The 23,217-nt window shown below is 44.8% G+C and overlaps 1 long non-coding RNA gene across 1 annotated transcript; it reads right to left on the bottom strand.

Moving 5' to 3' along the window:
* Positions 1-745: 745 nt before the first annotated feature.
* On the bottom strand, positions 746-22,396 carry LOC147241147 (uncharacterized). The gene is made up of 3 exons (XR_015111159.1): positions 22,370-22,396; positions 22,113-22,159; positions 746-1,029 (listed from the first exon to the last, which is right to left on the bottom strand). It is a non-coding gene; the product is annotated as an uncharacterized LOC147241147 (long non-coding RNA).
* Between the last annotated feature and the right edge of the window lie 821 nt (positions 22,397-23,217).

Consider the following 23,217-nt stretch of genomic DNA (forward strand, 5'->3'; position numbering starts at 1 on the left):
TTGCACTTTTAATTGCAGTGTTAGCGATCAGAGCTAACTTATCTTAGCCTTTTGTTGTGGGATGCTCCACCATCATTCTGAAGATGAAGAAGATGAATGAGGATCCGCCTTCGCTGATGTGTTCCCTCATTTGAACCCGGTTAGAGCTCAATATCACCACAACCTCCAAAACAACCAGGACAACAAATCTACTGTTGTCTTACACCTCGTCGTAAACCTGCCAGTAGTTTTAATGATGTGGCTGATTGGTGTTTATTCTTGTTTCTGATTTTTTTTCTGTTTTTTTTTTTAATGCTGGTGATGGCATTTGGCACCCTGGGGTGATGAAAGGGTTGAAAGATCAGACAAAAAAATGAGAAGAAAAAACAAAACAGGAGGGAGTGTGGGACTGATGACAGAAGTTGTCCATTAAGCGAGGCGAGCAGTCCTGGTGTGAATATTGCATTTCCATCTTTACTGCAATTACAGGCCTGTTCACCCGTTCGCCTCCTACACAGGGTAAAATGGAAAAGAAGCGCTCCTGTGGGACAGTGAGAATACCCTTCACTCCGTCAAGTCAATGTTATTTATATAGCGCCAAAACACAACCAAAGTTCTGTCCTGACTCTGTCCAAGTAGAGCAGGTCCAGCACCTCCCTCCTTCAATGAACCTCCACCCAACAATTCTCCATCAGCAGCACATCCTGCAACAGCAGCCACCAGAACCTTCCTTTACCAGCAGGAAGGTGGAGCAGATCCAGGATCAGTGGGAACGAACGTCTGCTTTGACCGGTTGGGTGAAAGAGCGCAGGAGAGCAGGACAGGGACAAAGACAGATAATGGAGAGAGACAGATATACAGAAGGAGAGAGAGGGACAGAGATAAAGAGAGATAATGGAGGAAGACAGATATACAGAAGGTAAGAGAGGGACAGAGATAGAGAGAGAAAGGAGGAGAGACTGATGGACAGACGGGGACGTGAGCTGGTGGAGCTACGGGTGGCAGCTTGAGCCTCTTCAGTTCTGGAGCCTCCTCCAGCAGCACCAGGATCTGGGATGAGGGGAGAAGAAGAGGAGTTAGTAACGCGTATGAGGACAGGAGGAGGAGAGAGAAGCCCAGTGCATCATGGGAGATCCCAGCAGTCTAAGTAGTCTAAGTAGTCCTAACTATAAGCCTGATCAACAAGGAAGGTCTTAAGTCTGCTCTTAAACATAGAGAGGGGGTCTGGGTCCTGGACTGAAACTGGGAGACGGTTCCACAGGAGGGGAGCCTGATAGCTGAAGGCTCTGGCTCCATTCTACTGTTAGAACTCTAGGAACCAGCAGGAACCCTGCATCCTGGGAGCGAAGGGTTGTAAGTGGTTCAAAAGGTTTGAAAGTGATTAATTGATGGTCAGATAAAAGTGCGTTCTGTGGAAACACAACGAGAGGTTCAGCTTCAATTCCATATGTTAGGTCGAGGGTGTGGTTGTGAAAGATTTGCATTGACATATTTGGGTCAGATGACATTATCTTGATAGGAATCAGCATTTTAAACAAAACAAGTGAAACAAATGAACAAAAATGTGGCCATCTGTGTGTGTCCACAACACCTCAGCAGACTTCTTCTTCAGCGGACTAGCAAGGCCGGCTAACTCCTACACAAACATCGCATGCAGAGCAAACACAATAAACCTTTTCAGTACCACAGTAAGACAAGAAAGCTCTGGACACGCAAAATCCAACTTAATAAGCCTCGCCAACGGAGAATGTCGGGGTCAAAGGTCAGGCAGATGACAACTTTGAACCACAGGCCAAAAAAATCCCCCCTCTCTGTTGCTGTTAATCTCATCTAATGATGTCCCTGTGGGCTGACATCCGTGATGCCAACTTTATTGGCCTCCTGTTTCCCTCACTTAGACTCACCATTATGTGACTGAATGTATGATTCACATCATTAGATCTCTGTCCTCCACATCTGCTCACAATCATGTTTATCCTCCGTGGATATAGTGTGACTTCAGGCAGACAATGTTCCGTAACACGGCAGTGCTGTGATACAGTTAAGCCTCGTTCGTGTTGCCTGTAGTTCAACTTTCTTCTGCTCATTTATAGCGCCTGTTACGCCCAGATTACAATCAAGGGCGTTTGTACTCTCCAACTTTAGATCGACCTATCTGAGGAGTGAAGGAAGTTAAATGCGTACCATCATTTCAGATTAGCTCTCCCACTAATTTTTATACAAAAGCTTTCATGTAATTATCTTTTTAATTATCTTTGACCTTGCTGCGTTGATATTTCCTTACTTTTATCAGTACCGCCTTCCTGCTGCTGACTTTTTCCTGCTGCAGTTTTTCTTTTTTTCTTTTTCTTTTTTTTTTGTCATTCACACTTGCTGGAAAAAATGTCATTTCATGATGGCACGTTCTAAATAATCAGCACCTGCCTCAGAAACAGTCTCTCCGTAGGGATCAGCCACATTCTGTCAAAATATTCTCTAATTTGGTGTCTCAAAATGCTGTCTGGATTGTGTTCCCTGGCAACTCTCTGCTTGTGCATGAAGCAGAGTGGAGGACTAACACAGACAGAGGTTTGCATGCTCACTTCTAGGAATGTAAATCACAAGTTTGGAATCTTTTAGCCAGAAACCTGATTCATTTTTATTCCTCGGGATTTGCTGCGATGCGGTTTGATACTGGTGTCTGCTCGACTCAGAGGTCAGTCTCTGAAAGCCTCACTCAGAGGCCTACAGAGAGCAGCAGGAATGTGTCCTTAACCTGGAAATCATTTTGCACTGTTGGACATCTGGTTGGTCCCATGTCTGGAAGTCACTTGTTTTTTGAATGGGTTTTCAATTAAAAGCCTGAAATAAGGTCTGTGGTTAACACAAAGCTCAATACTGTATATTTCAAAGTTTTGTTCTGCGTGTGTCTTGGAGGTTGTCGCAGACATCAAACGGCGTCATGTCAAAAAGAGAAGGAGCGCGAGGCACGTTATGGTGACGCTGTATGAGTCTACAAGCTACAAATGGCCTTAATTTGTTAAAGTGTTTTTTTAATCTTAAATCCATATAAACATCACATTAGCTTTTGGTCAAGGAAACCTTTGATGGTGCTAACTTTCTGGATTGGCCTACAAAAATACAACATCCCAGTGAATCACTATTCCCAGGTTTTCATGCTAAAGTGGCTTGAAACATTTAGAAAAAAAAACCAACACACTACATAGCCAAGTCAAATTCTTTAGGGCAACCCTTTAAATTGAGGCGAAGACATGGTGAAGTTGTGCATCTATAAATACTGTCCTACCAGCAACTCGTGCACGATATAATAGGACAGCCGGGCTGAGTCAGCAATGGGGACACCAAGGTTTTTTGTTCATTTTCGATGCGTTTGCAGAGAAACATGCTCATCAGAGTTTTTATTGTGTAATGATTCGTCTGGCTGGCAGGACGACTGCTCTCTCCATGCTGCAAAGTGATTACGGCCAGTGGGGTGCGTCCTTAACACAATGTAAAGTGCTTGGGTTTGTTAGCTGCTGCTCAAGCAACCACCTGCTGTTCAGAAATCCCCAGACTTCAATAGGTGGAGATTTCTGCTGTCTGTGAGACTAAAGATCTGCAGTTGATATGCAATGATAAGACATTCCATACAATTACATATTTATAAAAACTCGCAAATACAAAGAAATCTAAATTGAACATTAAGGTCAAATGTAGAAAGTATGAGCAGGAAACAGCTTTTCAGTACATAGATAATTCTAACAAATTGAATTAAGAAAAGAAGCCCTAAGGCATGTAGGAAGGTGCTTTTATCAAAGGACACATTTAAATCTGGGTTCTAATTGAGAAGTGCAAATAAAACAAACAGAGTACAACGACTGAAATAAAGTAGTGCAGTACAGGGTTAACAACCAGCCAGATGGCTGTTAGATGGCTACAAACATCCACAATGGGACTTTAAGACGACCTGACAATGTGTTGGTGGTCAGAGTTCATAATCACCTCATGTGAACTCAATATCTCAGGAACACCTTGAGAAGATTTTCTTCAAGTACAGAACAAAGCTCCACTGGGGTTTGAGGTCGGCTGCTCTGATTGGCAATAGATCATCTAACAGTGATCGAATGGACGGATCCTGGGGTGTCTGTTCTCTGCTTTGTAAATGGAACCTACTCTTGTGCTAAATATCTTGCTGCAGCCGTTGTGCACTCAACCCATCTCTGCTGCCATGCTTGAATGTTACTCTTTGAGCCAAAGCTGCCATTACTGAGGACTGACTGGGTGCATTAGCAGTGCTAGCTTGATGCTATGTGGCTACAAGCATCATTAGCTTCATATTGAACCTATCCCGTTAATGGCAGACAATATAAATATTAGACATTAAAAATTACAGTCACATAGCAACATTGACAGTTTTATGTCCGGCGGTTAAAATAACCCAGACCAGTTTTTGACTTGGACCGCTTCCGTTGTGTGTGTGTGTGTGTGTGTGTGTGTGTGTGTGTGTGTGTGTGGGTTTTTTTTTATTTGCATCATTGCGTTTATCTTTGCCACTAACTCAACTTATCTGTATGCCATGCTTGCTGGCCATCAGTGATGTAACTCCTCCCACCCTTCCCGTGATTGGATCATAAATTGGCAATCGCCATTAAACATGATTGTGCGGCCTAATAGACCGGATTGCCCAACCCTAGTTAAAGGTCAAGGTCACTGTGACAGGTTGTGGAGGCTTATAGCAGCAGTGCTGTATTTTTGTTTGTTTCCCCAAGTCGTTAACATGAACACTGATGGCTTTTGTTCCATATCCCTTATCTATCGAGGCCACCCAGTGACACCAGTCTACCACCCCTGCAGAGCAGCTGTCCCTCACTAAACTCCTTTTAACAGCCAATACATCAACTGTCCTGTCAAGACTCCCAGTTTAGCAAACATTACCTGTGACGTGAAACATATGATTTCGACACAGTCGAGGATTAAAACAGTGTGTGTTTCGGACAGAGCACTAAACCCCTTCGCTCACCACAGAGCCAGCGTGTGGTTGAAAAGTAGCTGACTGTGCTAAAACTCAGATCTGGTGCTGAGAGCTTCAGAACAACATATCAGTCATCCCTCGTCTCTGGTTCCAGTACCCTTTGTTTTGTGGTAAGACATCTTTGAGACAAGGGTTGAGCACATTCATCATCACTTGTGCTCCTATCTCGCATTGGAACTGATCAAACATTCAGCGAGCTCTCGTGATGTCATGCATGTTTTGTTTCCTCGCTCAACTTGTCACCCGTCTAGATATTACACGTGAGTTCAAGTCAGATTTCTGGTATCGCAGGTTTATGTTCTCATCAGTTTCATTTAAACCATTCTTGACTTTGCGTATCGTTTGAAAACATTTGCACTTCGTGCACTTTCGTCTCAAGTCTGAAATCAGAGTCCTGATGGTTCAGTCACAACAACATGCGGATGTGGCAGACGATGACTACGTCTTACTGTAAGATGTTTTTGCTTTGACGTGACTGACCACATTGGACCACTGGAAGCAACCAGCCGGGCCTGTGCTGCGGTGACATGAGGCAGGAACCCGACCCACAAGGGTGGAAGTCATAAATTTCAATTAGTGTCCGCACTGCAACCAACAGGGCTTTTTCCCTTCACTTGAAGTTTGTAATTTTGCTTGTAGGTATGTTTTGACTTGACTATTTTTCTTCTTCAGATTGCATGCAAGCGCTCCCTACTTGTGATTAACTGGCCTGCTGCAGTAGTGTTGAATTACCTGTGGTCATCCCTGTTTTGGTCATTTATATGGTTTATTATTCATTTTACCAATGAAAATCAGTTACTTGAAACTCCTTCCTCTGCTCTTCTCATAACCCCATCTGACAACTGCAGTGATACTGTGATCTTAAAAGATCTTGTAGGAAAAAGTACACTCTTGCAGAGAATTAGATTCAAAGGTTAACTTCCTTTTCATATTTTTTAACCTTCATTTCTTCCTTCAAGGGTTTGCAGACTCGTTCCTCTCTGCCTCTTGCTCTAAATTTTTCCACGGTGTTCTAAATTTGAAGCAGCAAATAGGAGGCCTCCATTCGAAATGGCAATGTCTGATTGATCAAGCGCTCTAAATTTTTCCCAAGGTGTTCTCAATTTTACCTGGCCAATAGGAAGCATTTCTTGGAACTTGCAATGTCTCATTGGTGGAGCGTTATTCGTCTTCCTCTGGTGCCAGCGACTTTGACCATCATTTTCCTTCTGCGAGTAAGGGGCACTGCTCCACTTCTCCTGTTCTAATTAAAATACTTTAAAACACTGAATACAGAATGTGTCTAATATTGGTGATAGTTTTTGTTGCTGTTGGTCGTCATGACGAAATCAAAGTTTTCTGCTTCCGGTGGCGGAGTTCGTACAGGTTCATGTAAAGTTCATAAAAATGTATCCATAGCACAATAAACACCATATATAAATGTCTGTGTCCTATCCTGGACATTTGGTTGTGCTCGTGGTGTGACTTTGATGTGCCAGGATTAACATAACGGAGGTTTCTGTATGCTTCCATAATTGATGTCTTTCACCACAAAAGTTCTGCTTCGAAACACTCTCTAAAAGTCTCTTTCAATGTAGTTCATACATTTTATTTATTACAGATTTCTTTGATACTTATATGGGCACATTTTTCACAATCATTATGAGCGGTTTTATGGGCTTTAATCAGCAGAATGTGACGCATTGGTCAGTTGATGAAAATACATTGAACATTATAAGTGTGTGTGTGTGTGTGTGTGTGTGTGTGTGTTTAGAAGTGTTGAACATGGCCGTTGATCTGTGTGTCTTCTGTATTACCGAGTTGGCAGCTAAATTTTACATTCATAAGGGGTTAAGACAGTGTAATACCAGTCAATAAAATCAGCTACTTGTGTTTATACAGTCCAGAATCATGCAGCAGCCATATATCTACACCACAATAAACGTGCGGAGGCGTCTTTACATTCTACAGGTGTGTGTAACAGCAGGGTTGACTCTGTCATGCAGCTTCCTGCATAAAGAACATGTCTTGTGTAACTCTTTGCACAATGGATTTTACACCAGCATTCTGCTTTCACGGGGCCTCCGACCTCACCCTGGCACCTTCGCCTGTGGCGTCAAGGCTGGCCTGAGCAGGGTTAGCTAAGGTGTTGCAGGTGAAGAAGCCTGACAAGGTGAGGGAAGAGGCCCAAGTCGTACAGGGTGGAGGAGACCCTGAGTGCTTCCAGCTGGTGCTCGGTGTGAGTGAGCTCCAGTTTGGCACGTACCAGGGTCAGACCTTCAAGTGGCCGTTGAGTCACGATGTAGGCTACACTTGTAGAATTCTGCTGAGGCTATGATGATACAAAGCAGACGAAGTAAGTGGGTAAGTTACCCAATCAGTGTCCCACTATGTGTTTACGTCACATTTTAGTCCCCGCATTCTCGCTTGGAACCCCAGCGGAGCAGGGACCAAAATGCCCATCAGTCCGCTTCTTCATTCACAGTAATGACAGCTAGCATCAATCGGGTTTGACACATGCAGCTCTTTGCCTCAATGTAGTTGTTGCTCTGATCCAGACCCTCTCTTCCTGTAATACTCAATATTTTCACTTTAAGTTGATCACCCAACACCCTGGTTGGCACTTTCACAGGAAGTCTCTTTGCCATGGAGGCTCTAACAACACCTTTTCTTCCAGCAGATGACAGTTCACAGGTGTCCCTTCCTCCCTCACCTGCAGAGACAAAGCTTTACTGTCGACAAGGATGTCAAGGTTTTCAGTTCGGCCGTCTTCCCAACCTAACAACTACCCTGTTGTGCTGTAGAGGTGCTGGACAGAAAGCGTCCATACAAAACAAGACCTGGAGCAGGAGACGGTCGAACACCAAGTTGTATACAGCACTTTGTAAATATTTCACATTGAGTGAGAGGCACTGTCCCCCAGCTGCGAGAGTATTGAAACAACAATTATATTTCTTTGCAGATCCCACGACCTCGTCCGATGAGAACAATAAACTGGGGAAAGGGGAGGAAGAACCCAGCGACGGTAGCGACGGCAGTAACTGCCGCCTCCCCGTCCAGCAGCAGCAGTCTGCAGCAGGTGGCGGTGGCAGCACCACCGTCACAATCTACCACTTCTTCTCTTCCGCCATGCTCCCAGCAGGAATGAGAACTCCTCCTCCTCCTCCAAGAACATGAACCATATACAGGAAGAGGAAGAGGGAGGAGAAGGACAGGGAGTTTGTGAGAAAGATAAAGTCATAGGCCGAGAGAGGTGGTCAGGAAACCCTTGTTGCATCTGCGGGGCACCCCAGCACATCGAGTTTGGCCAGGTGTTCTTTAAAGGACAATTTTTCTGTGGCCTCGCGGAGGGGCCTGGAGGACAGACTGTTGAGCAGTGGCTGGCTGAGCAGCAAAAGGCCATGATAGCCAGCCTTCCCTGGGTCACTCTGTGGTGTATGAAAAAGAGGGCACGGAGGACGGCCAACAGGCCACGAACACCAGGCCAATGCACACTTCTCACACAGATGTTCAAGAGAAATCCTGTGCCCTCTTTAGCAGGCAGCTGTAATTGTGATGAGTTTTTAAGCAGTCGCACTGGCTGTTTTGTTCTGGACACTCCAGGACACACAGAACCGTCATACTGTTAAATAGATGTGTCTCATGCAGCTAAGATGGTCAGTGTGGCGACCGCCACTAACGTTAGGCATGATGTCTCAGGTACTTTCACACCTGTTGGCCACGCCCCTGGGGAGCTGGGGAGCAGGTGGCAATAAGAGCCTTACTCAAGGGCATCCCACTGGTGTTGATTAGGCTTCTCCATTTTTCTGGGACTCGAACTTGTAACCCTCCGGTCACAAGCTCACATGAGTTGACCACCACTGTCCACCATGTCTGAAGAACGATGCTCAACTCTACTTACTCATTGAGCCTGTAACTTCTCTTTCTACCGCCCTCTACTGGTTCTACATCAGAGCTTTGTGGGACCCACAGCTCAACATCAGAGTGATATTGTGTTGTCAGACCCTGATGAAGACTGAAGCTACTTAGCTCTGCAAACATCCATCCATCCATCGTCATCTTCCGCTTATTCCTACACATTAAGGGTCGCGGGGGGGCTGGAGCCTATCCCAGCGTCAACGGGCGAGAGGCGGGGTTCACCCTGGACAGGTCGCCAGTCCATCGCAGGGCCAACATACAGAGACGAACAACCATTCACACTCAGATTCATACCTACGGTCAATTTAGAGTATCAATCAGCCTAGTCCCCAAATTGATGTCTTTGGACTGTGGGAGGAAGCTGGAGTACCAGAGAGAACCCAGGCAGGCACGGGGAGAACATGGAGACTCACACAGAAAGATCCCCTGATGGAGCCGGGACTCGAACCCGGAACCTTCTTGCTGTGAGGCCATAGTGCTGACCACTGCACCACCGTGCAGCCCCTCGGCAAACATAATAGCTGCAAAACTCATAATATAAATCTGCAGCTTTTAATATGATAAAATCACAAACTTGATAAATTTCTACATAATAACTGCTGCCTCAAACGTAATTCCTCATTTCCCACTACGGTGTTTGACCATATTCTGCTCTAAAAATTAGAAGAACTTCTCAATGACCTATTAATTCAGTGATTTAATCTAAAATTGCAGCTTATGCATGTTGCTGACTCCAAGTGTCTTCAACAGCCAATGACGTCTTGCCCTGATCAACAAGTGGTCTGGGGACCACCAGGTTTTCCTACCCCACTAAAGAGAATGTGTTGCAATTGCCTAAAGACCCAGACAACCTTCATCATTGTCCTCCCTTTAGCCCAGGGATTTTGCATGTTTTAGCATAGAGTCTGGAAACAACAGGAAACCCCCAGCCTGTATAAAGGTGACACACAACCCCTGGTGAAACTAGCCGCCTCCAACCTATTTACCGAGATATGCACACTAACTGAGCTAAAGCGAGAACAGTGGTGACGGCTGTCTAACTCCTTTGCCTAACCTAACATTGTCTCTATCATGGGAATCTGCACAATGTTAGTTACACTCCAGTCTTTGTGCTCGATGAATAAGATGTGACATTTGCAACATGGAGAGGATCTGATGGGGATTCTTTTGTAACCCTCTGGACAGAGCTGGGCTAGCTGCTTACCCCAGCTTCCCCTATGCTAAGTTAAGCTAACAATCAGCTGGTTCCAGTGTCAACAGCAATCAAAAAAATGGAAGTCGACAAATGAGCCAGATGTGATGAGCTGTCAGAGAAAATAGTTATTACACTATATCCTCCTCTGGTAAATGTTAACATCAATACTGTCAGTTATAATCAAGTATCAGCTCAGCAAAGCATCACTACAAGTGGAGTGCGACATTTTGGACCTGGTGCTGCTGCTCTTTCCACCCCTGCATACCAAATAACACTTGGATGCCTCCAAATTCACAGTGTGCTTCCAGTAAAGGAACCAGTGGTACACACACAGACACACACACTCAGTGTCAAACCACAACACACTCACGTTGCCAGGAAGGGGTCAAATTAATGGCTGACTTTGCAGCTCTCAGGCAGACGCTCAAACACACAAATACACACATGCTTTCACATACACACACAATCATTTCCATCCCACTTCTTTTTCTTCTCCGCCCTTCCGCTCGCTGCCACCCTCTGCTTTTTTTTCCCTTTTTCGTTCACTCATTTGCATAATATACTTTCTCCTTCTGAAGCTTAGGGTGCACACACACACACACACACACACAGATCTGACAGATGGCAACACTGGCTGCAGACACAGTGCAGAGCGGGAATGTGAGGGGAATGAAGGGAAGAGGAGAATGTTCTGGTAAAATAAACACACACACACACACACACACACACACATGCAATAATACCATAATTATCCTGGGCACTGGCCTTGGCACTAACCTGGGGAAAACCCTGATGTGCCAAGTCACTGCACCCGATGACCTACTAAAACCAGCAGGGGAGGAGTGCGTGCACGCACACACACACGCACACACACACACACACACACACACATATACATATATACCCATGCACTGGCTTATTTATGCAAAGACATGCATGCATACACAAAGTCAGCAAAGGAGAAAGCAAATGTGTTAAGACAAACTAAGCTCATCCGCTGTTTCTGTGCTCTTCAATCAATCTCTTTCCTCCTCTCTCTAAACACTTTATCACTTTTTAGAATTCTTTTGACGGGAAGGTAATGGTGGTTAGAGCGTGTCTATGTTGTCAGGCTGAGTTATCCTTGTAAAGCTCTGGGCCTGATTATCCTGCGATGACTCATCCAGGGAGAGGGAGAGGTGAACTCAGTGCACAAGAACCCAACAACCAGGCCACTGGTTACATAGCTTCACACAGAGAGAGAGAACTTGGAGAACGGAGCCTCAAAAGGCATCAGACGGTGCGATCCCTGGCTCCCACGTGCGAGAGCTTGACTAGAACGAGGACAAATCACCCACAAGTTTTTGTCACTGCAGACAAACACAAACAGACTTGTATCTTTTAGCCACCCTCTTTCCAGCTTGTTCAGAGCAGAGCAAGACAAGCTGCCTGGCTATCAAGCGCCGGCGATTCTCACCAAGCGGTACATATCAGGTCATATAATTAACGAATGTCGTCCGTATTCACAGAGCGAGAGAAATAACAAAAACAACAGGCTGTCGCAGAGAGATCTGCTGCCGCCAGGCTTTGTTGACGCTGCGAGAGCCATGGTCGTCGGGATAAAGTTGCATAACATCTCCTGCGCTGCACGAAGGGGGGGCTGACATTTAGGATCGGGCCAAATGGGGGGGGGGTCCAGAGAGGTGACAAACACATGTTGACATGAACACACATGCCTATACACACACACACGCACACACACACACACTACCCCAAACATTCACACTTTTTTTGATAAAGTTCCCAGATATTATTTTATAATATACTCTATAGTTACTATACATTTCCTGGATGATTCCTCACATTTGAATATTACACACACAGGCTCCCATACCAGACTTCTTGGCTTGAGTGAGCTCATGGTGAATGGCTTTTGTGAGCGCTTCGCCACCATGCTTAGACTACTCACAAAGGAAAGGCCAACATGTAAGACTGACAAGTATGTGAGACAACATGTCAATCACAAGTGAGGAAATTAGTAACTAGAGAGGAAAACAGCAGCTCACCACTGGTGACTGCATTTAAACTGCGTGCTTGATGAAGGCTACAAGCTGTTCTAAACTTGTTGAATTACAAGTGTTGCTGGGGCAGGGGCGGCACGGCTCAGAGGCAGAGTGGGTGTCTAGCAACTGAAGGGTTATTGGTTCGATCCTCACTTCCGCTGGTGACCATGTTGAAGTATCCTTGAGCAAGATACTGAACCCCTAAATGCCCATGATGGCCTTGCGGACTGGTGACCCATCTAAGGTGAATCCTGCCTCTCGCCCCAATGTCAGGGATATGCTCCCCCCCTCCCAACCCTGAACAGATAAGTGGTATAAAAAATGAATGGATGGATGTTGCTGGGGCCTTCAGACCTTATTTTCCATGCACCCTAAAAGTTGAAGTGGTGCCAAACCCCACTCTGCTTCCTCAGAGTAGCTCACTAGCTTTGTAGCCCAATACTTTGCTAACAAGAAGAGGTGAAAGTAGGTTCAAATGCTTGCCTGTGCTGCTACCACAGCCTTCACTGCTTCATATTGTTCACCTCTCCACGACTTTTCAGCAGCTTTATCTCTCTGTTAAACATTTGAATAATTGTTCTCTGTGATTCAAAATCACACATCCCAGGACAATAAATCAAACAGCCTCTCATTGGCACTGTTTAGGAAGTACAGCAAGTTGTGTATGAGGAGTAGCATACCGCTGAGTTCCATCGTCACACGGCTCATCTGAGCTGCTGTCTGTTTTACTGGAGTAAAACAGAACAGCATAATATATCACAATTTATTCCATTACATGTTTTACTTGGGAGATTTTGCAACAAACGACTGCCTGCTAAAACCCCGCAGCTGCAGCAACTTAGCCCAAGCTAACATCAGCTAGCAGTAACATTTAATCATGACAGGCAGGTGAGAACCGTCCAGCACGGATCAAAAAGCAGCAGGGCGGTTCAAGCAGTCGATAAGGAGACCACGTGTTGTTTAAGATGACATGACGTTAGCAGATGTGTTTTCTTGCTAAAAGTGCGACTAAGAGTGACTGCCTTTGACTGTGGGTTTTGCCAATTAGCTCTTTGCCCTCCTGATGCTACTGTGTACTGCCTCTGAATCTCTTGCTGGTAGAACCAGAGACCACTGGTCTGTTTCAGTGATGAGATTTTCAGTGTGATTAATTTATATCTGACTGCTACTAGCAAGTTAAAAGGCTGACTAGTTGGAACTGAAGTGTTGCTCATGCAGTGCTGAGTCACTAATAAAGCTCCTGCGGGAAAAAAAAGCCCACAATCAGCTACAGAAAAAGTGACAAAAGTTTTCATTCAGCAAGTGTGAAAAACCGATAAACTGACAACTGAACAAGTGGAGGAAGCTGATGTCTGACATCATGGATGTGGAATAAACGCTCAGACAAAAGTATAATCACACGCAAGTGGCCATTTTACATGTTTTAACATAATGAGAGTCTCATGTCACATTTCAAATGTAGTTTACACATAGACCCTCACTCTTCTGTTCAGCTTACGTTTCATCACAGTAATATTTGATCCTAACACACACACACACATACACACACACTTCTTGAGCCTGATTGAACGGGACTGGGCAGCGTTCTCACAGCTTTAACTGTCACCACTGTGAGAGGTCAAACAGAAACAGTAACACAGCTTATATAAGTCAACAACAGCAGTGTGTTGGGGGTGGTGTGTGTGTGTGTGTGTGTGTTTACAGAGCTTTTCTGAGAACAGCTGATTTTATGTTTATCAAGATTTAGTTGCATATGTAATAAAGGCAAAAAGTCAAGTAAAGAAATAATCACTTCAAAACCACATTCAGCAGACGAGTTTTCCTCTGATGTCACATTCAGGGTGGGCGGCTGGAGAAGGCACATCGTACCATTGTGTCACCAACACTGTCGGTGGTCTGGGGTCATCCTCCCCCAGAACAGCTCAGGGATTTTAACATACAAACAAAGCAGTCTGGTGATAAAGGAAAAGATAACATTTACTTCAGGCATAAAAACACTTGTAGAAGTGTTTTTGCTGCACACCTCTGTTTGGCAGTCCTCTCTAAGCAATCGAATTTCTGTACTGCTAATCCATTAAGGGTCGCGGGGGGCGGGAGCCTATCCCGGAGGCAGGGCTGGAGGTGGGTACACTCTGGATGCGTCGCCAGTCTGCCGCAGGCCATCGACCATGTAATCTGTTGACTTTACCTTGTTGTTCATTTCCATCCAGTTCACTTACCTGTTAATTCTTCCAGTGTTTTGTTACTTTTCTTGGGTGTATGTATCATTTTCCATCCATTGTCATCTTCCGCTTATTCCTACACATTAAGGGTTGCGGGGAGGGCTGGAGCCTATCCCAGCATCTACGGGCGAGAGGCGGGGTTCACCCTGGACAGGTCGCCAGTCCATCGCAGGGCCGACACACAGAGACGAACAACCATTCACACTCACATTCAGACCTACGGACAATTTAGAGTATCAATCAGCCTCGTCCCCTCTTGATGTCTTTGGACTGTGGAGGAAGCTGGAGTACCAGAGAGAACCCACACAGGAACAGGGAGAACATGGAGACGCACACAGAAAGATCCCGCGCCTGAGCCGGGACTCGAACCCGGAACCTTCTTGCTGTGAGGCCACAGTGCTGACCACTGCACCACCGTGCAGCCCCATGTATCATTTTGTCTTGGTCAAATAGAATATTGTCATTGTGCTTGGACATTTTCCAGTCTGCGCTGAGTTTGCAATGCACGCAACGACAACGCTAACGCTCGACTCTGTGACGTCCATGTTGACGTTGGTTTAACTTTCAGTGTTCCGGCGCACGTTTATGTGAAATGATGATGTCAGCACGATGACTTACAACAGAGAAAAACACAGGCACGCTTCCCCCACAGTGGGAGTTCAGACCCGGGTCTTCTGGAAGCTTGAATGCACCCTGATGCCGAGCAAACGTGGGTCCAAAAACCTGCGTTGACATGTGTTTTTCAGTGTGAAAAGGGTATAACAGAATTAAAGTATGTATTCTGGGGAGCTTTATATCATGTGACACTACATCCTGAAGCAGAACTTTTCCCATTTTGGCTGAAGAGAGAAAAAGAGGGTTAGTGTTACATCATAAGCTTAAGGACATTCAGTGTTTTACTGTTTAATGTTTGAAAAGAAGTGTTTGAATACTAAAATGGAGAAATAAGGCATCCTTTTTCTCCACAACAGTCAAGGTTGGTTACTTTATCACCAAACAGATGCTTCTTGTTTAGCGAGACTACAGCTCGTGTATAAATATGTAGAAAAGTATTCCAGGGTTTTAGACTCCTGAAGATGGACCAGTAAAACAGTCCATCACTTGTACCGTAATTTGTAGACCGGTGGAGTAGATCGTCATGGTCCATCCGTCCCTCCTGTTCCAGCAAAGTTTTTCCCTGGCTGGAACTTCTGGTGTGACAGTTTAAATCATGTGTTCTCTCCATGTACACCTCGCTGTGTTGATCCTCTTCCTCGAGTTTCTGCTTCTTTCTCTATGAGGTAACTTCGTATGGGACCGTGTCCAGCTAGATACTCTGGACATGACCTCTCGGCTACTAGCCTGGATACCATCTTCTCCACCTGTTCCCTTTCATCGAAAGGCCAAAAGTAAAGTCTATTGTTGCTTGTTTCCTGAGGTCTGGTTCCATCTGCTCGGTGTGAGATGTCCATACTGGCCACTGTTTTTCCCAAAATTTACATTTTAAGAGAAACTCAATTCTCTTTTTCAAGTTTTACCAACTTCTACAGATTATTGTTCACTTCAGGGATGAACTCATTTAATTTTCTCATTTCTTGGGAAATGATCTGATTCTCGATCAATTTTGTCAGGGTCGCCGTGCAATCCTCTCACCTTTCTCATCCACTGTTGCATTGTACTTGAAGATTCATGAAAATTGTCCTTCTGCAGATCAATTTATTGTGAGGGGAGAGGAATGAACATGCAGCTCTCACCTAAACTCACCTGCAATAAAACACTCAGCTTCAGGAAACTTCACAATTGGCACAAACATCGGAAACACAAGGATGAACTCATGAGTTTAGTTGTCAAAGGTCACTGACAGGCACAACCACAACAGGGGGTTTATAGTCTATTTTACCCTTAGCCTACTTCAGCTAACACAAACTTTATACAATGATTGACCATTTTAATACACAGACAATCTTAGTCACAAACTTTAAGCAATACTTTACCCAAAAAGTGTATTGTGTCCTTCAGGTACTCACAGACTCCGAAGTGCAGAAAAAGCCACCTATGTACTGCATATTTAGACTGACGCTAACGACGCCCCATAGCCACTGTCAGGGGTTGAGGTGCGGGGAAGTAGACCCAAATGCAGACGAGGGGAAGGAGGGTGCACAAAAGAGGTTAATTAAAGAGACTTGAGACTAGAGACTTGAGAGCGGGGAAACCTGGAGGCTTGAGACTGGCGGCTCGTGACTGAAGACTGGCGACTGGCGGCTCGTGACTGTGAATGTGACTGTAACAGTGAAACCAGGTGCCATGAAAATGCAAGGAAGAAAACCTGAAATTTAATTAAATTTTCCGGAAATAAAACAATCTTTGAGTCCTTATTCCCAACTTATGTTCTGTCTCAGGTATTTTTTTTAACAAAAAAAGAATGTCTAAAGCTATAAATTTAAATGCAACAACGGAAAAATTTCAAATAGCAATTCTATATTTTATGTTAGCAATGCCAGAGCTACTGCACATGAAAGCCACTACATGCATAGAAAAAGGAGCAGATGAGGGGAGGGGTAATCAGGTTGGTTGCAATATCCGACCACACCAGTAGACACCACTATCCTACACACACATTTGGCAGTTATATTTTGACAAACAGCTTTGCACCAGTCTACCAGAAGCTGAAACTCATCTGGTAGTGATTTGCTTCACTACCATTGGCTGGTCAACCTGGACGCTTTATTAAGTTGAATGACCATAGAGAAAAAAAGACAGAGAGAGAGGGTTGCATTTTACATGACTAACAGAAAGAGAGAGAGAGAGAGAGAGAGAGAGAGAGAGAGAGAGAGAGCTCCTATGTCACAATCCCACCCACACTTCCATGTCTGGGCTGTGCTGAGGTGCAGGTCAACAGGGATATGGAGATGGTGTGCAGACAACAGGATGGTTCTTGTGGCAGCTCTGTTGCTCTCAACTGTATGTAACACCAACCATGTACAATCTACAACTAAATAAAGACAGATATGTCTGTACATTGACGAGACGAAAATTTAATTGGTTAATTAATTATGAGGCACCAAGACAAACGACTCCAATGACTAACAACAAAGTTGGACCATGTTCATCAATCCAATGTATGTCACTGGAGTCAGGCCTGGGGGTGAGGCTCGGCAGCGAGGGCCTGGTGGCACAGCCCAAAGAGTTAACATGGGTCCCCCTCCAATGGGCTCACCACTGATGGGAGGGGCCAAAGGGGTTGGGTGCTGTGTGAGATATTTGGAGTCAAGAGCCGAGACCTGGGCGGTCCGATCCTCGGCTGCAGACGCTGGCTCTGGGCACGTGGAATGTCACCTCTCTAGTGGGGGAGGAGCCTGAGCTGGTGCATGAGGTTGAGAAGTTCTGGCTAGATACAGTCAGACTCACCTCAATGCACAGCAAGGGCTCTAGAACCAGTCTTCCCAAGAGGGGTTGGACTCTCTTCCACTCTGGCCTTGCCAGCAGTGAGAGGCGACGGGCATGGGTGGCAATGCTAGTTGCCCCTTAGCTCAGTGCCTGTACACTGGAGTTTCAACCAGTGGACAAGAGGGTAGTCTCCCTTTGCCTTCGGGTGGAGGCACGGGTTCTGACTGTTGTTTGTGCTTATGCAGCAAATAGCAGCTCAGAATACCACCCCCACCACCCCTTTTGTATTCCCTAGAGGGAACACTCTCCAGTACTCCCTCTGGGGATTCCCTTATTCTGCTGGGGGACTTCAATGCTCACATTGGCAACGACAGTGAGACCTGGAGAGGCGTGATCAGGAGGAATGGCCCCCCTGATTTGAACCTAATCTGTCCTCATCACAGGTTGTCAATAACGACCAACCTATCTCCGAGGCTGAGGTGGCCGAGGTGGTCAAAAAGCTCTTCGGTGGCAGAGCCCAAGAGGTGGATGAGATCTGCCCAGAGTTCCTCAAGGCACTGGATGCAGTGGAGCTGTCTTGGTTGATATGACTCTGCAGCATACCTTGGACATGGGGGTTGGTGCCTCTGGATTGGCAGAACCTGGATGGTAGTCCCTCTTTTTAAAAACAGGGACTGAAGGGTGTGTTCCAACATTTGTGGGATCACACTTCTCAGCCTTCCTGGTAAGGTCTATTTGGGGGTTCAGGGTGTTGAGGGGATGTGGTCCTGCCGGCTTCATTGGGCCATGGCCTTCAGCTCTCACTGGATCGGTTTGCAGCCAAGTGTGAGGCGGCCGGGATGAGAATAAGCACCTCCAAGTCCGAGTCCATGGCTCTTGCCCAGAAAAGGGTGCAGTGCCATCTTCAGTTCGGGGATGGGGTCCAGATGCCTCCCTGGGGAGATGTTCAGGGCATGTTCCAAGGATAGGAGGCCTCAGGGAAGACCCAGGATACGTTGGCGAGACAATGTCTCTCAGCTGGCCTGGGAATGCCTTGGGATACCACGTGAGGAGCTGGACAAAGTAGTCTGGATTTGTGGCAGTAAAAGCTGCCTGTTGAGGTAATAATATCATAAAGCACAATTATTGCAGCAAGAGAACGTGATACTGGTGTGGGTACTGGATGAGCAAGGGCTCCTGTGTTTACTGGCAATGCCTCTCCTTAAACCTAAACCTTAGAAGTTGATCGGATGTATCATTAGCTGTATGCATTTTGACCTGTTTAACGTGATATTTGAGAGTCGTGTCCAGCCAATCATAATATATGATGTTATATGTGATGTCATCGGTTCTGCAGAACCCCAAGCAGATCTGAGTCCCTTACAAGTTAAAAGTTAAAGCCATCATCAAACTAACAAAAGAGGATGGATGGATCAAAATATCAACATGCAGAAAGAAACCCAAATGTGGGTTGCAGGAAAGGTCCTACAAGAAGGAAGAGGGGAAAAACTGTTGAACATCCAAGACTGATTGAGTGTGACAGTTTACAGTGGATGGGAGGAGGGTGTAACGTCACATCACAAGAGGACAGAAGGCCAAGAGGAGGAGCTGTGTGGTTGTATGTGTGAGTGTGTGTGTGTGTGTGTGTGTGTGTGTGTGTGTGTGTATATGGGGGGGGGGTTCTATAAGCAGAAGCTAAAGAGGTCAGACTGCTAGTTTCTGGGTCAGAGCGCATTAAAGAAGCAGCCGCGCTGAACCGTCGTCCTCGGCCCTGTGGCGACACAGCAATGTGGACAGGCCTCTTCCAACTGTGACCACACATTAGGCACTTACTGCAAGCCATACAGACACTGCTCAGGGCGTCAACACGAAAAGTTGCCCTTTATTCTAATCCACAGCATATAGGGACACACACACAAACCTACATCTGAGAATCAGACAGCCAGCAGTGCAGTGTGGGTGTGCTGACTGGCACGAATGAACCTCAACTCTCATCACAAACGGTCCCAGGAACACAGCTGAAGGCATAAACATTAGGAGGTAACACATACAGGTCATGGTATGGAATATATATGAGGGGGGAGTGATGGGAGGTCACTGAGTTGTCGACATGGCGAATTACATGAACTAGTTTATTTTCATGACCAATTCCTGAGGTTGTTTAGTCTTTGGCGAGTATGAGCAGCTTGGTGGAACTGTGCCGTTCAGGCTTTGGTGGCAACATTTAGCCCCAAGGAAGGCGACTGTATGTCAACCTATTCTCTGCCATGATGAAACAAAGTTGTGTTACTTTAGGATGCGGGACTTTTCCAAAAAGAAAGTTAAAATTCGAGACTACAAACCCAAGATATCTTATAGTTACATCACCCAGAAAGAGTAGTTTGCCTTGAAAGTACTCACGGTTGATCTCCAGAAGAGGGTTTTTTTTTTTCTTCCTCCTGCATCACATCTTATTGACTCAGCAATGCTGAAAAGCCAGCTGCATATAATTAGCTTGAGGCTAAATGAGAGAGCCACAAACAACAGCAGAAACTGTTCATAACATCTGTTTACCAACTCTTAAACGCATCAATGCTTATTCAAATTCTGATTATTCATTTGGTCTGTAAAATGTTGAAACAATTTCCAAGATGCTCATCACCATTTCCTGGAGCCAAACATTACATTTTAAAACCTAAAACTCCTTATTTCCTAATATAAATAATAATTTAAAAAATTTAAATACTGATATTTATAAGCCTTGAACCAGCAAATATCTGACATTTTTGCTTGAAAATAAGACATGAGTCACCAAATATTAAAAAAGTTGGCAGATCATTTTCATCCTATTGACCATTTGACGAACTGAGTCATTGTTGAAGCTCTACTGAGGAGACTCAAAATCAAACTGGTGCAACAGGGGCAAAAACTTACTAGTTACCAGATACTGCTGGATTTTATTTAGTAGAACCTAAAGTGAACACCCAGGTGAGTAGAGTAGAATATTTTTTAAAATTTATTTAGTTATTCATTTTAGAGTAGAATAGAATCTAAGTTCGCAGCTACACAACTCTGACTGTGCAACAACAGTATAGGTGCGCTTTCTTAATGAGACAAAAAAATATGTGATGGTTTCACCATCACTGTTGATCAGAGCGAACGTCTTTGACTCCAACCAAACATTCAACCACGCATTGGGAAAGTGCTCAAGGACACCAGGACAAATCTAAGTCCCTTTCTACTCATAAGATCTTGTTCATCAAAAACAGCAACCTGGCAGGATATGCACGCCATGACCTGATCACATCTTTCTTATTGTGTAAGTGTCTGGAGCCAGGCCTGCCAATGTCATGATCGCTAAAACAGGTCTTTTCTGTGCAGACATCTTACTTCACGCTTTTGTTATGGCAGTCTTCTGTTCTCTGGTCTGTCATGGACCACCAGCACATAAATAATCTTAACTAAAGCATGAAACTAACCACATCACTCTGGTTTAAGCTCCCATTGGCTGCCTAGACTTTCAGGTGATTCTGATGACTTACTAAGCTATAAATGGTTTGGCCCTGCTGGTTTCTCTATGTCCCATCCTCTACTCTCAGGACGCAGGGTGTCCTCACATCCCCAGAGTTCATCAGAAGTCAGCAGGCTCGAAGGCCGTTTCCTGTAATGCTCAGAAACAACCTCTCAGCTGACATCAGACAACCAAAGTGTTAAGGCCTTAAAATATCATCAGTTCACCTTATAACCCTCAATAAGTTCTCATTCTAAGTTCAGCTAAGGCCTCCAGTTGCTACCTTGAACCTTTGGTGGGTTGCCTCACTCTTAATGTACCTTTTAAAACTAGTCTAGAATTATGTTCTATATCTGTCCTACTTTGACAAGCTTGTAAAATTAAAAATAACTGCTGCTTTCTGTAACCTCACGAGTTTCCTTTAAACTGCCTAATGTCCTCTTGGGTTCGTGACCTCTGGTTTATGTTTTACACTCAACTAATCTCTCAGTTTATATCAAAACTGCATGCAAAACCTGTGATTTTCTCCAGTTGTGTTCCTCACTTGTGGTATCTTTCAACCCACATACTTCATATGGCTCGAGGCTCACTTGGCAACATCTGAAGTAGCTCAACGTCGGCATCCATCACATGCATGTAATAATCTACACGTACGTCTCTAATCTACATCTGACACACCTCTATTGTTATCACGTCGTACACATTGGAACTTTGATCTTTTCTGTTCATGCAGCAACACAAACCTGTGAACACTGAGAAACACATCTCCCATTTTCCATTTGCTTTTCTTACTCAGTTATTGTTGTGTGTTTTATTCCTTAAAAGGCCAACCAGGGACAACTGCAAATTAGACATGCAGATGTAGCAAAGCTTATATGTATTGTCCCTGTCGAAGAAATCCACCTGAAAGCATTCAGAGTGCACTACTTACCTCCGCCAAGGTGAACTTTCAGCCCTTGGCGCTGTCGTCCTGTGGCCCTGATTAGATAAGAGAGAGGTGCAACATGATTATATATGGATTTTGCCTGAAGGAGCACATTAATGCATGCACTGTGCTGCAAATATCACTTCCTGCATGCACTAGGTGGCACTAGCAAGCATGCCAATTATATATTATGTTGCTGTACATCACCTGGGGACAACACATTTTGATGTAAATCGATTTAGGTTTAATTCCATCAGGCTTACTTCTGATAACCACAGCTGGTACGTGTCCTCAGCTCCTGTGGTTTCCTTTGCCACGATGAATATCAAAATTGACCACCTCGCAACAGCAACAGAGAGAAATACACAAAAGTTAAAAAAAAGTCATTTCCTGTGGCCACCAGGTGGTGCTATGTCCGGCCTGTCACAAATTCAACAGTTTCTTCCTTTGTCTATAGTACACAGCTCCACCAAAAGTTTGGTAAAATAGGCCTTATACAAACGATGAGTTCTGTAAATTCATGGGTGCTTGCACCGTCTGGTTAACGTCCCCTTCATTTTCATCTACCCGCGTGGATTTCTCTCCCAGTAGAGCCTATTTGTAGCTTTGTTGTTTGGTTTCAGGATCCTAATTGCTTTGGTGCGTCCAATATTGTCCTACCAGATGGAACAACTGGCAAAAGGAACTAAACACAACACAAGTTTTGCTTAACCAAAGTTTTCCATGAATAAGTCCAGGTTTTCACTTTAAGAGGCACTTGATTGGTCAGTCGGGCTTCTTTGGGCTGCAAGTTTTAATCATTAGTGGCCACAGTTTGTTTCTGTGGGACCTGAAGTTTTCCATCTTGTTGTGGTACAGGTGATTTTTTACTTAAATTCTTTGTCAAGCAGTTTTTTGGGGTAATGGGATTAAACCACATATTTAACAGCACAACTGCTCCAGTGGGACTCCTAAAACGTGACAGATGTTCGCAGGTTAACCAAAAGATATACCAAATATTCCACTTTCACTTCATCCATAAACGAAGCTCTTGAAAAAAGCCAACATGTGACTGGCAAAAAAAAAAAAAGGGGGGGGGAAAAAAAATCATCTTTTAAGAGCAAATAATAGA

This window comes from Aulostomus chinensis, chromosome 22 (genome assembly GCF_037954235.1).
Source record: "Aulostomus chinensis isolate RoL2024-O1b breed Wild chromosome 22, RoL_Achi_v1.0, whole genome shotgun sequence".
Classification (NCBI taxonomy): domain Eukaryota; kingdom Metazoa; phylum Chordata; class Actinopteri; order Syngnathiformes; family Aulostomidae; genus Aulostomus; species Aulostomus chinensis.